The sequence below is a fragment of the Agelaius phoeniceus genome, chromosome 8 (assembly GCF_051311805.1).
Source record: "Agelaius phoeniceus isolate bAgePho1 chromosome 8, bAgePho1.hap1, whole genome shotgun sequence".
NCBI lineage: Eukaryota > Metazoa > Chordata > Aves > Passeriformes > Icteridae > Agelaius > Agelaius phoeniceus.
In genome coordinates this window covers 22,327,320-22,338,617 of record NC_135272.1, presented here as the reverse complement: position 1 = coordinate 22,338,617, position 11,298 = coordinate 22,327,320, and the positions used below count along the sequence as shown (strand labels likewise).

Sequence of the window (11,298 nt, the reverse complement as noted above, 5' to 3'; positions counted from 1 at the left end):
AATGACACATAATGTAAAGTGTTACCTATATTTAAAACTTGAAAATAGTATTTGAATTCCATATTCACAGGTAATAAGAGTTCATCTTCATGGTGGGGAAAATGAGTTTCAGAATGACAGCTTGTAACCTGTTTTTTCTCTTTTCTTCTTTCCAGTTCAATTCATATGGTTTTCTCAACATGGGCATTATTCTGCAGTCCTTATTCAGGCACAATCCTCCCTAAAGCTGTGAATAACATCACAATGATAGCCATTGAGAAAGGCTTATCATTTAAAATATGTATTTATTTTCTAGTTTCTACATTTCCAGTGCAAGTTTTATCAAAAATATTGTGATAGTCCACACTAAAACCAGAAGCATTACGAAGTCTGAAATTCCATGTAAAACATTTAATTTAAAAATAGCAATAATTGGCATTTTGACCTTCTCCTTCACAAGGATTTCAGAGCTCTTTCCAAAAGTGAGTTTATTAATTCCTGCAGTAGCAACATCTGTCAAGGCAAGTATATCTGGACAAGATGCAAAGCCCCTTTGGAGAACTGTCTGTCATAGTACCATTGTGGTTTGCCTGAAAAAAACCTACATGTTCCAATTTCTTTGGTGAATTTACAACAAAAATTTCCCTAACCCCCTGAAAAACAGATTTTTTTTTTCCAGCCAGCTCTTCTCTTACCCTTAGGTCATGTTATCTCTCAGCAGCACAGCAAATCACAGAAATTTGTGCTCGCAGTGTCTTGATTTGACATTTAAATTATTCTCTGGATTCAGATCTTCTGACAGTCTGGCAATAAGGCTGACAGTTGAGACCAAATTTGCTTATTCTGTGGCATTTGTGACAATTATTGCATCAGTTCTGCTCTTTAAAAACCAGATTTCCTCATGATCCTGGCCTGGCAGCGTGTATGGTAGGAATCTGTTTAAAGCTGGAGAAGGCTCCCAAAAGAGGTGTTGGTAATTTTTCTGCAGTGCCTGCAGTGAAATTTGGAAAGATAACCACATGTATTTCCTCAAGCTTTATTTTTTCCCTAGAAAGAAGCATCTAAAGATGATGGACCACAACCTGATGTCTGTAGACGAGAGGGAAGGGAGAGCTCCAGCTCTGATCATCCTCGTGCTGGGGAGGTGGGAAGTACCAGCTCAGTCTGCATCTCTGCAGCCACATGGCTTTGGAAGATGAGAAGAGGCCTCTGTGGGGAGAGAGCAGAGATGAGAACTTCTCTTCCCTTCCTTCCCCTTGAGAGTTATTATCCTGGGCAGCTGGCAAGCAGCTGAGCTGTGTCCCTTCACAATTGGCCCATCAGGCATGGTAAGTTCCTGACAATCTCACCTTCTTATGCTTTGCATGAGTGAGTGATTAATGGATGAATGGTCGGCTTGTCTTGTTTTTTCTTTTTTTGCAGAGTTATTCAAAGTTGCAGTATAATCACTTTGATAAGATTAAGATCCTGTTTGACATTTTAATAAGAATAAAATGAGCATTTGCTTGCTAGAACATGATCAGCAAATAGTGTGGTTGCAGATGAAACAATGCATAGTAGAAGTTGCTCTTTAGAAACCTTAGAAGATGTTGCTTGGAATTGTGAAGTATTGCATACTTTGTCTGTGAACTGGCAGTTATATTGCAAGGTTTTCTATCTGTTTTCTTGGGTTGAAGGAAGCTAAGAGAAGGTAAAAGCCATGCATAGAGCTGAGAGTCACAGAAAACCCCTGAGAAGAACCCCCACTAAAGCCATGGGCTGCCTATGTTATTGCTGTGGCAGCATTATGCCTTTCACATGATAAGCACCAAACCTAACATCCAGGGCTAATCAGGAAAAGGAGTACTACTTCTTTTGAGTGATGCAATTTAGGTCCCTGTTTAATGATTACATATTTTTCACAGAATATATGGGTGACAAAAATGAACTAGATGTTGCTGGGAAAGAACACTTTAATTAAATTCACATTAAATAAAGCTTTGCTGTTTGGCTTTAAAAAAGGCATTTCAAATATAGCTTAGCATTGTTTCTGCCATCATTCAACTTCTGTCATTTTCCAGTTCGTCACTTCTCTCCTACCAGTGAACATTGGCTGATGACAAGAAAGGGTCTAGGCTGTAAATTAATAAGGCATTCAGCTTAGAAATGCTTGCTTCAATTAAAAAAATATTGCATAGATGATGAGGAGAAGGTTGTGGATGTACCATCACAGACTTGGGGCTTGTTCTTAGGCACATATTATTTTCTAGGAGCAATAATAATATGAGCCTTTGGACTTACCCTGTTTAGTGTGGATGGAGAAGTAACTTGATGGCTGCCAAAAAGCACTGAAAGGCCTGTGCTCATGTCCACTAGAAAGCCAGGTGATTTCATTAATCTAAATGCCTGAATTTTTACAAAAATTTGCTTGAGGTATTTGTTAAAGCAGAAAGGACACAGGTATGGCTGTGATAAGTGATTTTTTTACCAAATTCTCCATCCATGGATGTCCATATGTGAAAGGGCAATTGGTTGCAAATACTGCTGCACATTTTTTGCTGTTAAGTGTTATTTACAAAAGCTGTGGGGAAAGAATTTGCATGGACTACCCCAGCACCCCACATGGCACTTGTGTCTGTGGGAGCAGAAGTGAGAGTAAAGATGAGTAATCATTTGATCTAAATAGGGCCACAGCTGTATTTCTAACAGGGTTCAGGCTTTGCAGCAGCCAGCTTCTTTCAGTCTGCCTTAGAGGAGCTGTGAACTTATCATTCGGGCATGTGCACATAAATGCAGCAGCTGCCATTGCTGATGGCTTTGAAGCATTTTGCAGGCAACTGCCAGAGCTGGTGGCTCCATGCCAAATCATGATGTGGTTCTGATCCTGAGAGATTTTTATCCAAGTCTGGGGACAGAGGTCATGGATCAAATGTAATGGGCTGACATGTATTAAGAAAGATTAATGAGTCTGGGCACAAATTAATTTTGTTTTTACCAGATAATCAGCAGGTCTTGCTAACACTTGCTTTCAATGCTACTAAGGAAAAATATATGCTTGTGTCTCTTGTGGTCAGCTGTAAGGAAACAGAGTGTTTTATCATCATTTAAACAAAACAAAATATCAGTTTTGTCTGGCATAAAATCCTAGCAAATTATTCTGGAATTTTCCAAGTTCCACATTAACAGTGTTGCAGGTGTCTAGATTTCCTATAGTATCAGGAAGAAAATCAGGGTAGAGCAGAAATAAGCCAAAGATTGTTGGTTCCAATGGCAATCTGAGAAAAGTGAGGCAGCATAAGGCTAGTGGTGGGGTACAGAAAATGCTACCAAGAAAATTGTATTATGACCCACTAACTAGAAAATATGTTACATTTTCATTCAGTTAAGTGAGAGGAATTCTGTTAGGTAGCATAGTTTCCTTTTCATTAAACAATCAGAACTAATGATGCTTACTTCTTTCCAAAACCCAAGAGCTGTGAGTCCAAAGGCAGCAGGGATGTTATGTTGCAGGATAAGTTACAGAATAGCTTCCCTAAAACCTTCTGCATTTTGATTCCCTTCAGTGAGTCTCTGTATGTGTTACTAGTGAAAAATTCAGCTCCCACTCTTTCTTGTAAATGCTTTCACCGGCCTGAAGAATCTGAAATACTGGAGGGACTCAGGAACTGTATGTTTATTTGTCATACCTGTTTCTTCATTGCTTTTTGTCTTGTCTGGATTGATTTTTTTAAAATGAGTTATATGCTAGAAGATTAGGCCGGCTGACTTAAGCGGTTCTAAGTCACAAGATAGTAGGAGTAGCAGGCTATTATGTATCAAAGAGCCTGCAAGGAGAAAATTATTGTGTAGAACTTGGATGAGTGCATTTTCTCCTTTCTTCATTGTTTTTTGTATGAACAGAGTCCATAAGCTGGAATGAGTGAGCTCAAATTCTTGTGTCAGATTTCATACATCTGGGAGAATGTCATAGTCCATGAGGTTACTTTGGGTTTACTGAATCAGAATTGAACTTTTTGGCAGTAATTGGTATTTTTTTTAGATTTTTATGCAGCCATTTGTGGGAAGTCTTTCATCAAATATTCCAAATTCAAGCTATTTATAAATCAAAGCTCTCAGATACCAAAGCCAGGTGTTCTAAATAAAAAGATGACAGAGAAACAAGTAACAACATACAATATGTATGCATAATAGCAAGTTTTCAACATTTGAGTTTCACCTCAGCTACTCCTATAAGTGGGCTACAAGACCTGCCTCAGTAGAGCCCACTGAGAGCACCTGTCCACCACAAGTTTCAGTGAGAAAGGAACAAGGTCAATCCCCAATCATTCCTGTGGGATTAGTCCCAGGAGTGTCAAAAATTCTTCCAAGAGAAGAATATGAGCAGCATTCACAATAAAATAGAGTGGACACTGTTGTCCTTTATTGTACCTGAGTGTGTCACTTTTTAAGGGAAAAGCTGTTTTTCTCGGTCCCTTAAATTTCTCAAAGAGTGCTTTACATGTAGAGGAAAAGCAGGATTTCCTTACTGAAAGAAATCCCATATGTTTGAGCTGAAGCATCCCTTGGCTGAAGTGAATGAAGGTGTATTTCTTCACCTGACAGAGTAATGACATTATCATTATGATGCTCAATGCCAGTAATGGTTTGGTGCTTCTGTACTCTAAAAAAAAAAAAAAAAAAAAGGAAAAGGAAAAAAAAAAGTCATAAACTGCCAAAGTAAATTATACCTCTGCAGTTTCCAGTGATTGAGCTTTGGGGGGACCAGTTTTCCGTGTGTGGGTGTCACTCTTTAGTGCCATTAGATAAAATTGCAAGTTAGAGGATGATTCCTGCCTTCTCAGAGCCAGGCATAATGAGCAAAACATAATATCTGGCAGACGAGAATATTTGGAGGAACTTAGGAAATTGTAGAAAGATGAGTGAATAAAACAACAACAGAATAAACAAAACACTACTTGACCAGTGAAATATCTGTGACATGGAGACTCTGATTTCTAATTTTCCCCAAGTATTCTCATTTCTTTTTTCTACCTGCTGACATTCACTAACTACAATGAGAATGCAAAACTTGTATGGCAAATATAAATTGACACAATACCACTGGAGCCAGTAAAACCCAGATGCTTTAATTGGTTGAGGATCTGGTTCATTTTATTTCATTTCTCAGTGCATACAAAAGTGAGCCACTGCTTAAATAAAAGGGAATTTCTTCAGTTGTAATGACCCTTGTTTCTGAAATACATGTAGCTCAGTGCATTGAAGTACTTTAGCAGAATATCTCCCTTTCAAGAGAATGACACTGTGTGGGTTTGATATAGTCAATAAGTTTGGTTTTTTTCTTTTGTAACATTGCCCATTTTGGGGTTTCATCCAATTCACAGAAGTGTTTTGAATTTTTATTCCTAACCAGGTGTAAGACCTTAGCTTTTCACCACTGCTTGTTAGTGTACATTTTGGACAATGTTAACATCATCTCAGATATTCAGGACAAGGGAAGAACTTGCTTTAAGTCCTTAGGAGAAGCTAAAAGACTATTAACAAGCTGAGTCCATAAAAAAACATCTGTTCCAGTCATGCTGCTGATTTTTTATTAGTCCTTCAAATCCATCGCTAAGATCTCTAGAGCAAGAAAAATGCTCTGGTGTGGAGTGCAATTTCCAATTTCTTAGCTAACCTGATTTTGTTGATTCATACATATGCATGATTCAGTGCTCTTCCTGAATACAAACAAAAAAAACCCTTTTGGGTTGTACTTTATTTATTTTCCTTGAAATGCCCTTGAAATTTCATTTGCTCAGTGAAACCAAACAAATAATTGCATACTAAAAGGAAAATGAAGAGTAGCAAGCTAAATAATTTGTAACATCAAATATTCCTTTGCTGTGGTTAACATTCTCAGTGAGAGGAAACAGTCAGCAATAAACAGCCCAATGTATCTTAAATGTAATAACTAATATCAATGTCAAATGCATGAAGTGAAAATACCTTAGGATATGCTTTCACAGTTCTGCTACATCACTGCTAAATGGAATATGCTATATAACTATAATAGCAGTCATACTTGTCATATTTCTCCTGATCTCTAAGGAAAAATACCCATGTAGGCATTATGCAGCTTACATCTTTTTCTAGTGAGAGTCGTATTTTTATGGGGTCTTTATGGTGCTTTTTAAAAGTTTACACTCTGAAAGCAAACCTGTAACCATTTGTATATCATGCAAACTATATACCAAGTCACATTCCTGATAATTAGGGATATCCCAGTACTCTGTTATGTACATCACTGCTATCCAGCTTGGAGTAAATAACAAAAGATTACTTCTGATTTGGGCTATGTAATGCTCATCTGTATTAAAAAATGGCAAATAACCAAGTAATTCAAACAGAATTTTTAACAATTACCCCATTAACCAAACTGGTCAAAATTTATCACCAATGTAACTCAGACAATACCAGTAGAGTAATAACAGATGAATTTGACCTTTTTTAGGTAAAATTGAGCTCATTTCCCCCAACACCCCAGGCAGAGGCTTCATATGGCAATAAGCACTTTTCACCATGTTCCAAGTGTGAAATGTTGCTGAATGTAAAGTTTGTAAATTAAAATTGCAATTTTTGAGTTAGTAGTTGTGAGTGAACATCCTGCTGAGAAAACAGTATTATTTATAATTCCAGAACTTGGGTGGAAACCCCTTGCTAAATGAGACTGTCACATCTTTTTCTGCTGAAAATATCACATTTTGGAAGGACTGAGTTTGTGGGTGCTGCTGCTACAGACTGTGCACTGCCAAACTCTGGTCCTGAGGACATCACCAGCAGAAGACAGTGTGCTGATTTCATCACAGCCTTCCTTTCTCTTGCCTTCTGCTTTGATCTCAGTGCTAAAATAGCAGCTCTTTTCTATACCCTTTTGTACAGTGTGGTGATATCTGCTCTGTTACAAGGTGAAGAATTACCTTGATGGGCAATATGTTTTGAGGGAGTTCTGCAAGGGGGGAGGTCCTGATAGGCAGCAAAAACCATGGCTTCAGCTTTTTCCTCCCACCTTTCTATAAAGCTGTAGCAGCCATGGGTCAGAATGTGACTCCCACATATTCAGTGATGTAAATAATTCTCCCTGTGCCTGCTATGCTCATTTCTACTTTTTTCCCTTATAGAAAGTCTTGCCTAACACTCAAGGAAAACTGTTTCTGAGCAGAGAAGTAGAAGCAGATACTTGTAAATTGTTTTCTCTGACAGATACAGAGAGGGCCAAGAAGTTGTAAAGTAGCTGTGCACGCAGGTGCAGATAGCGTGTTTGTTTTTCCCCTTAAGTGTATTTAAAATTCTAATCTCTTACTTTGTGCATTGTATGATTCAGTTAATTGTTAAAAGACTTGTATTTAGAAATGCTTCCTAAACAACATAAGCAAGTTAAGAACAGAGGCAGGTGTGGGAAAGACAATGCTGGCTTGCAGCTATAGACATGTGTAAAACATAGGGGATTGATGCAATTAGTGGAACATTCAAAATAATGGTGGAGGATAAACTGACACTTATGTATCATTAGACATGAAGGGCAGTGACATACACATTCAGAAGCAAATGTTGAATATTCTGCCCTGTTGGAACTGAATGAAGAATGCTCTGATAAGCATTTCTGTTGGCTGCTTCTGTTGGGATGGTTTGGAAAGTAGCTGGGAAAGGAGGTCACCAAGGACTTAGTCAGAAGTTATTAAGGCTGATGAAATGTGTGAGAGATAACTGAGACCTTTATGGAGTTTTCTTTGCCTTCCTGGAAAGGCAGGGTTGGGAATGACTAGGCCACTCTAGTCAGCTTTGCAGTAGGATGTTCTATGAGTTTCTGCCCCAGCCCTCAGCCCCAGCTCTCCTGGCTGTGTAAGCCCTCCATGGACCATGGCTCTATAGAAGGGTGCATAAAGAGGCCTCTGGTGAACACTGTAAAAGTGCACTGGTAACCTCACTTTCTCAGGTAACCCCCTTTTTATGCCTCACTGAGGGGCAGGCCCAGCGCCGCTGTTCCTGTAAGGCTGCTTGATGTAGTTTAAGACAGAGTTCCTTACATCTGGCTGAAATGTACCCAGAAGACCCAAGTGTTTCTCCTGCTGGAGGTCTGTGAGCTGCTTCCTGGCAGTGTTTCCAGCCTATAAAGTTCTCACACAGAGCATGGAAGCATCTGGAGAAATCACATTTTCATAATGTAGCAGCAATAAGTCATCATTTGTTCCACTTATATCGGATCCACTCTGCAAATCTGATAGGAAGATTTCTCCCTAGGGATCTCATCCTACCTCCTTTACTCGTTCACTGAAGACCATGAGAGCCACACAAGTGGGGTGAGCACTGTTTGACCCTTGGTAATTAAGATCACTTACCTTAATATGTTTGCTAGTTTGAACAGAAGAACCAAGCACAATGACTTAGGACATTTACAGCGTTGGTTTACTTCATGCATGAAATATTGGAAGACAATATGAAACATCCTTTTAATGATGATTCTGCTCTTGAGCCCACCCCATTTCTTTAGCAACAAATGACTCTTTTTCTTTTTTCTAAGGTGGTCTATGGGAAGCAGTCACAGCAGACAGGAAGAAAGGAATTTGTAAGCTGCTATCAGCTTTAGAAATCTTCTGTACAGAGACTGAGGTGAACTGCCAACACCAGCATCCTTATGCTTGGGTTCTACCTAAATGAAGTAAGTTATATCTAATTCAGTAATCAATATTTTAGTTCCTAAAAAATAAGTATGAAGTTCAGGAAAAGCTAATATAAGCTGAACTTCATATTTTTTTGGAAAAAAAATTGGCCTCAGAGCTTCAGAAAATAAATATTTTTGCCACGTGGCAGTGGTTGTGAAGTAAATATGTCCCGCTGCTCTGATCTTACATCCTGTCACATTAATGTTTCAGAGCACTCAATATAAATATTAAAACTAATAGCTTCGCTCTTCAGCTATTACTCCATCATTCCCTGAAATCATCATAAAACATTCAAAGCCTTTTAGAACATTTACACACTTGAATCTGATGGTGGGGAAAGGAGACTAACAGAGCACAGCTCGCAAGCTTAAATAATAGTGGAAAGCTGTTTATGGAGTATGCTTTATTTATTCATTATTTCAAGTAAAGTTTCAGTTTTGATGGAGAGGAAAAAATCAAAGTATAGCTGTCAAGGGAGAAGTCTGAAGTATTGCTTTTCTATACTGTGGACTTGTGTAAAATTATGGAAAAAAAAGGGGGGTTTCTGAAAAAAAAAAGCAGAGTCCATGAGAATCTCAGCCCAAGGTCAATCAATCTTAGGACTGTGGGTACGTAAACAGCTAATGGATTGTAAAGACACATACCAGTGTTATGAATTTTTAATGAGCAACTCTTCAGCACAGACCCCTATAAATCAATGATGACTTATTGGCTGGATCAATTATGCAAACTTTAAAACATTTAATGACAGGTAATGAACAAGTCTCTGGAGTCCACCAGTCAACAGTGTTTTGCAGTTGTAGTTACAACTACTTAAGTGAAAAGTCTGCAGGAAGCCTTTCCTCAGAAATCATTTAAAGCTAAACTCTGAGGTTGTGGTAAAGTGAAAGAGCATGGTTTTGTTTCTCTTTGTGTATAACCTCAGATGCATTGGCAAGTGGGCACAGCTGTTAGTGTACTCAGAGGAATTTATATGATTTTTTTAACCAATGGTATGTTGTGGTCTTGGGAAACCTGTTTTCTCAAACTTTACACTTCAGGTTTTCTGCATGGTAGGCAGGTACAAATGGTGCTGTTCTCAAAGGAAAAAGGCTATGCTTGCGTTAGTAGACTAAATAGTTTTTTCTTGTAATACTTTAATTTCAAAGTTAACATATTTGTGGAAAAAATAGATTAAAAAATAATTAGATGAGGGGAATTCCAGATTGTATTACCATTAACTAGCACATAAGGACTGGAAGATGAGTGTAGGCTGAATAATACAAGATAAGACTTATGGAATAACTGGTAGCATTATGGTAGGTTAATTACTTCTTAAAATTATTATCCAATGAAAGATGAAGGATTTTTTTGGGTGGATTTTTGAATTTAATAGTTATTTTAGTTTTTAAACATTAACCTTTCGAGTAGGCAATTTAAGATAATTCTGAAGATTACAGGAAAGTTGCAAATTAAACACACTGTTTAAGAACAGGAGCAGGTATATAAGTCCCTGATCCAAGATTTTGCTGTTAACTTAGTTAAGGCTTTACTCAGATTGACCAAGGCCTGCTGGCTGAAGCAGTGAATTGAGTAAGTGCTCTTTATTGCCATTTGCTTTACTTTCCTAAAGACAATAAATATAAAGAAAAGCTTGGAAGTAAGATTAATCTTTGGCCTCAAGAAACAAAGTTTAAGTGTTTTGTAGAATAGTAGAACAACTGTATTTGAAAAAAACCCAAACCCAAACATTATCATTAGTTGTATTCTTTACAAGGAATCTGTGGCCAGGGAACCACATATTGTCTTATGACAATGTATCTGAATCCCAGCTGTTTAAACTCCCCAGTAAAGCCTTGCCTCTTTCCTGCTGGCTGCCAGCAGTGATTCATGAGAGCTCCCACCCTTCTGCAAGTCCAGCACCCTCCATGTGTGCTGAACAGCACCTCTCTCTGAAAGTTGCTTGGCACTTGCTGGAGAGGTTTGGTGTGAAGAGGGGGATACTAAACCCGACCCAGCAAGAAGAGCACATTGGTCTTTATTTCTTCATGTCATGCTTGATGTGATGCAAGACATACAAGAAAGTGCAGTCATGAGAGATTGTAAATAAACTGAAGAATCATCCAGGGATCTGTAGTAGTTAAAAGCAACTGCTATTTTTTATTTGTTGATGTGAACATGGATGAGCATTCTTTGATGAGTGTTTATTACTGTTTTCCTTGTACAGGCGGCTGAAGAACACTACAAGAATTGAAAAGTTGTCTCATTTCACCAAGTTTCCCCAGGTACCTGTCTGTCCTCAATATTTTTTGGAACAGTAAGATCAGTACGTGATGACAAAGTTTCCTTCTTTCCCCAGCCCAAGAGAAAATGCTCAGCAACAAAGCTTTCCTAAAATGTTCTTTCTACACTGATATGGATGAAACTAGCTTTTTGAGCACAAAATTTAATTAGGTGGTGGCAGAAAATATTTATAAACTCCAGTCTTTTGGTGAAATGAGGAATGGCCTAAATGTTGCTTATCACTTTCTCTTTTTAAGTGGGAAATGGAGAGATTGCTCCTGGTGGATAAGGTTTTTGGTAGGACTACTGGGTAATATCCTTGCTGTGGTCAACCTTTTATTCTCTCATCTGGCATGCTGCAAAATAGGGCATTTAAACA

The 11,298-nt window shown here is 38.2% G+C and overlaps 1 long non-coding RNA gene across 1 annotated transcript in view; it reads left to right on the top strand.

Annotated features, from left to right (window-relative positions):
* The first annotated feature begins 8,520 nt into the window (after positions 1-8,520).
* LOC129123530 (uncharacterized) overlaps positions 8,521-11,298 on the top strand; it is a 58,917-nt gene continuing 56,139 nt past the window's right edge. Inside the window, exons 1-2 of the long non-coding RNA XR_008534708.2 lie at positions 8,521-8,653; positions 10,864-10,921. This is a non-coding gene — a long non-coding RNA (uncharacterized LOC129123530). The remainder of the gene's footprint in view (positions 8,654-10,863; positions 10,922-11,298) is intronic.